Raw genomic sequence first — 5888 nt, 5'->3', positions numbered from 1 at the left:
ACTCCGATCGACTCGTATCTAGTCATAATTAATTCGATACAGTCAACAAAAATTATAGTAATCAATTTTATAAGAAAATATTACATTTTCATTAAAATCCGAAATTAGCTCAAAATTTGCCCGTGGGGACACATCTCGGAATTCGGCGAAACTTATAAAATCCGATAACCCATTCAATTATGAGTCCACCCATACCAATTTTACCAAAATCCGATAAAAACTCGACCACCAAATCTTAAATTTTTGTTTTTGGAAGATTTTGCAAAAATCTTGATTTCTTCCATTTAAATCCGAAATAAATGATGAATATAACCATGGATTTATGAAATATAATCACATTTGGATATAGGACACTTACCCAAGTTGAAGTCTTGAAGAAATCCTCAAAATCGCCCAAGAACCGTGCTCCAAAACTCCAAAACGAAATGAAGAAAATGACCATTTTTGGTCCTTAAGTTTCTGCCCCAAAAATACTATTCCGGTCGCTAAAAGTCCAATCCCGTCGCTAAAAGTGTCACATCTGGTCGCTAAAGGTGCACACCAGGACTATTTACACCAGCAGTTTTATTTCACTAAAAAGGCTCTAACTCCATCATACGAACTCGGAATTCGACGATTCTTGTTCCTATGAGTCACAAATAAAACTACGAACCCATTCATTCAATCAAAAATCAATTCGGAGCTCATTTGATCAATATGATACCAATTTCACTCGTTAAACAATTAACTCATATTTCGCGCTTAAAACTCAATCGCGACTTGATGAAATTAGACCTAACTTTCCAGATCACTCCTATAATTCATTATCAAAATGTCAAAAATCTCGAAATCGAATTTCGATCTCTAGAACTAAAAATGGACTTTTGGATCATTACATGCTTATGTTGAAAACAACAAACTCTTCCTCGACAGCCTGTAGTGTATCAATCATAACTTCTTGTACTCAACTCCAACTGTCAAACGGTTTAAAGTTCTGCAAACTAAATACAAAGTACTACAACTTTCATGTTTTTCTCATCGCCCAACTCCTTATAGATTATGAGATATAAGCTCCCAAAATTCAGCCCTGTGCAGTAGAAATTTCTGGCGATGCACACTGCTGTAGCCAAAATCTGCAGTACCAGCTTCAGTCAATCGATCATAACATTTTGTATAAATATCTGAATGATAAATGGTTTATCATTCTGGAAACTAGAATCAAAGGGCTACAACTTTCATGTTTTGAAAATGTTCAGATTCCTTAGAGATTTCGAGATATAAGCTTCCAAAGTCAGCTCTGCGATTGCACCGGTTGCTGTCCAAAAATAGCTTCTGCGGCAGAAATATTCCAGCAGTTCCTTTTTGTCCGAAATCCATTCCGTTAACCTTCCGAAATCCACCCGAGGCCCTCGGGACCTTAACCAAATATACCAACATGTCCCAAAATACAATATTAACTTAGTTGAGGCTTCAAACCATGCCAAACAACGCCGAAATTACGAAATGCGCATCGAATCGAATTATGAGTTTTCAAATCTTCCAACTTCTATATTTGCGCCAAAACATATCAAATCAATTCCGATTGACCTCAAATTTTGCACACAAGTCATAAATGACGTAATGGATTTATGAAAATTTTCAGAATCGGATTTCGACCCCGATATCAAAAAGTCAACCCCTCGGTCAAACTTCTAAAAAATTCAACTTTCGGCATTTCAAGCCTAATTCTACTACGGATTTCCAAATAAAATTCCGATCACGCTCCTAAGTCCAAAATCACCATACGGAGCTGTTGGAATCATCAAAATTCTATTTCGGGGTCGTTTGTACATAATTTGACATCCGGTCACTATTTGAACTTAAACTTTTAATTTTTCATTAAAATTCTATATCTCTTGCTAGGGACCTCGGAATTTGATTCCGGGCATACGTCTAAGTCCCAAATCACGATACAGACCTACCAAAATTGTCAAAACACTGATCTGAGTCTGTTTGCTCAAACTGTTGACCAAAGTCAACTCAGTTGAGTTTTAAAGCTCTAATTCACATTTTAATTCATTTTTTACCTGAAAACTTTCCGAAATATATTTACGGACTGCACGCTCAAGTCGAGTAATGGTAAATAGTGCTTAGATTACATAATTAATCATTAAATTTAAAGATGACATTTTGGGTCATCACAATTTGATAAACGAGACCCAAAAAAAAATGGAACTTCTTGATAATCCGAAAAGGGAATGTTACAAGACGAGAGAGATGACCCTTAATTTTACTTGACATTGGGTTTCCCCTAAGTATGATAGGTTATCGTCACGATGGTGTCATATATAATAGAAGTGGTACACAAGAAATAAAGTACCACGTGTAAGTACGAGTTGAGGATAGACGAAGCATGCCATATGTAAAAGATTGGCATGACAACCTTGAGTCCTCCAGATGATGAATGTGATACAAATAAAAGCTCTAATTATGCATGCCAAGGTATGCGAGGAAAATGTATGTGAACTTAAATGGGTAAGCGTGAAAATATTAAGGCATGAGATGCACAAAAGGCGTAAATCTTGGAGGTTATAAGAAGCAATATAGGTTGTTAGAGAAGGGGAAAAAAATGACGTGGGATGATAATCTTGAGTTTTTCTGGTTGAGGTATGTCTTATTTTATTCTGTTGAAATGATGAAAAATTGAGAATTTCCAAGAATGACCTCAAAGCAAGTCTATATGTGCCCTATATTGAAAGAGCAGTTAACTTGTGAGTGAACAGATCCTTATGATTCAAGAAGAATAAATATAGAAATGGCTCATGGGCTAAGTTAAAGTTGTTGGAAAGTTATACATATAAGGTGTACAACGTAAGGCTCAAAACAATGATTGAAAACGGTTATGGTGCTGATTTGGAGATTGAGAAGTTAGAAGAATTCTAAGACTACATGATAATGTGTCACAAATTCCTAACATGATATGTATGGACGAGGTCAGTGATACCATGAAGAATGGGAAGATATGCAAGTGTATATATATATTTTTATATGAAACAGTTGATGTAAATATGTGGTATTAGCTATGGCTAAAAGAGTTTGCATTATGATGAAGACGTGAGGTAATAAGACCCTGCAGGCATGTCATCTTTATCATAAGTTTAGCCTACTAGGTGGGATACCATCAAAATAAAGTTTCATGAAAGGACTTAAGAGCAAGAAATATAATTTCAGAGATATATACTACGGAATCTCATATATATATATATATGCGGCTTGAGAACATGATGTCATATATATATGCAGCTTGAGAACATGATGGTGACATAAAGATAGGATGTGTAATTCTTACATGTAGCATTGTGAAGATGGTATATGTTGTGAAAAGTTATATAATGATGTGTGGATATACCCTAAGGGAGTCACACTTATTCAGCATATTTAAGCATGAGATAAGAGGCGCAAGGTAGTCGTACTTGCTAGAACTGTATTAGAGCATGGATTGAAGGGTAAAATATTAGAAGATATTTCAATGGTAGAGTGAACATGAAAGAGTGAAGTGCTAACTATAACGATGTCTTAAGGGGCCCTTAGCAATATATATTGCAACTAGTAACGACGTGATACTTGGATATGAAAATGAACAAAGAAAGTTCCTGTGAGTATAACCAATATATCATATTTTCAGAATAATGAGCATATCGGTATAATAATGAAAGAAAAGACAATGTACGATGAAAGATTGAAGTGGTAAAATAGAGATTTCTAATTGGGGGATAAATAGCCCGTAAAAACAGGTGAGCATGTAAATGGTCCAAGAAAATTTATTCGAAATCTCAGTTAACTCTTTGAGTGGTAGGTAAGAGTTTCAAATTTCACTTACTCCTAAGTGGGGGAGCACCTGAGTAAGCAGATGTCACCTTTAAAGTGATGGATTATAAAAAATAAAAAAAGGTTATAGTTACTACAAATAAGGCGAATGAGGTATTATCAGTAACCTTTATGATCAGAATGGTACAATTTTCATGAAGTGCTTGTACGACACTTACAAACTAATTACGAGCAATAGTGTAACGACCCGACCGGTCGTTTCAGGAGTTATAGCCCCGTTTCCCCCATTTTTGCTTTCTTTATGCTTTTAAGCTATATTATGATATACCGGGTTGGTTGGTTCGGGTCCGGAGTGGTTTCGGAGTGGAATGAGACACTTAGTCTCTAAAGTAGAAGCTTAAGTTGGAAAAGTCAACCGAATATTGACCTATGTATAAACGATCTCGGAATTTAATTCTGATAGTTCCATTAGTTTTGTTAGGTGATTTTGGACTTAGGAGCGCGTCCGGAATGTGATTTTGGAGGTCCGGGGTAGAATTAGGTTTGAATTGGCGAAATTAGAAATTTGGTGATTTTTGGTCAGCAGTGAAAAATTTGATATGGGGGTCGGAATGGAATTCTGGAAGTCGGAGTAGGTTTGTAGTGTCATTTGTGATGTGTATGCAAAATTTGAGGTCATTCGGACGTGGTTTGGTTGGTTTCGGCATCGGATGTCGAATTTGGAAGTTTAGAAGTTCTTAGGCTTGAATCCGAGGGTAATTTGGTAATTTGATGTTGTTTTAAGTGATTCAAAGGTTTGACTAAGTTTGTATGTTGATATATGACTTGTTGGTATTTTTGGTTGAGGTCCCGAAGGCCTCGGGGTGATTTCGGGTGATTAACGGAACAAGTTTGGATATTGGAGGATTGCTGAAGTTGGAACTGAGATGTCATAATCACACCTGCGGATGTCTCATCGTAGTTGCGAGCCCGCAGAAGCGAGCGGGATGTCGCAGATGCGAGGTTAGAGGAGCTGGGCAGAAGGCACAGGTGTGATGAAGTTCCCGCACTTATGAGGCCGCAGAAGCGCACAAGAGGTCGCAGGTGCGGACAATGTCGAGGTAGGCTAGGTCCGCAAGTGTGTAAGATAGGTCGCATCTACGAGTCTGCAGAAGCGGATAGTGACGCAGAAGCGGAAGTGAGGAAGTCAGGCAGTGGCCGCAGGTGCGAGGTATTTTCCGCACATGCGTGGTCGCAGATGCGGAATGGAGCGCAGGTGCGGAGTCTGGGCGTTTAAGTGACTTACGTAGGTGCGGTGGCGCAGAAGCGAGAAATTGTCCGCAGGTGCAAAAAGCCTGGGCAGAAACCATAAATAGAACCCTTCGCGAATTTAGTTCATTTCCACCATTTTCAAGTCGGTTTTTGGAGCTTTTGGAGTGATATTTGAAGGGTGATTCAAGGGCTATCAGTGAGGTAAGTTACTTGATCCCTAATACTCGTATGTATGGTGATTTTTCGTTGTTTAATCATGTAATTAGTGAAAATGAGGGGTTAGAGCTTGGGATTTTGGAGAGTTTAATTTAAGGATTTGAGGGATCAAACAATTTCTGATTTTGATAAATTTCATATGTATGGAATCGAGAGTGAATGAGCTTCCTAGTTTTGTAAATTTTGTCGGATTTTGAGACGTGGGCCCGGGGGCCGGTTTGAGCCAATTTTGGGTTTTGGGCTAATTTGATAGTTTTATTGTGGAATTCATTCCATTAGCATATATTGATGGTATTGTACTGATTGTGAATAGATTCGGAGCATTTGGAGACCGAATCGAGGGGCAAGAGCATTCCGGAGTACAAGTTCTATGCTGTTGAGGTAAGTAACAGTTTTAAATCTGGTTTTGAGGGTATAAAACCCGGAGTTTGGTATAATGTGACTGTTTGGGGGTGGCACCCATGCTAGGTGACAGGCGTGTGGCTGTACACCGTGGGGGATTGAGACTTGGTCCGTCCCAGGAGACTGTGAAGTCTAATAGCCCTTTATTTGTGTTTATGTGCATTCTTGTTTTTACTAGAACTTGACTGCCTTTCATGTTAGAAGTCATGCTTAGGCTATATTCCGTTCATGGT

The sequence above is a fragment of the Nicotiana tabacum genome, chromosome 4 (genome assembly GCF_000715075.1).
Source record: "Nicotiana tabacum cultivar K326 chromosome 4, ASM71507v2, whole genome shotgun sequence".
Classification (NCBI taxonomy): domain Eukaryota; kingdom Viridiplantae; phylum Streptophyta; class Magnoliopsida; order Solanales; family Solanaceae; genus Nicotiana; species Nicotiana tabacum.
This window is presented reverse-complemented; position numbering follows the sequence as displayed.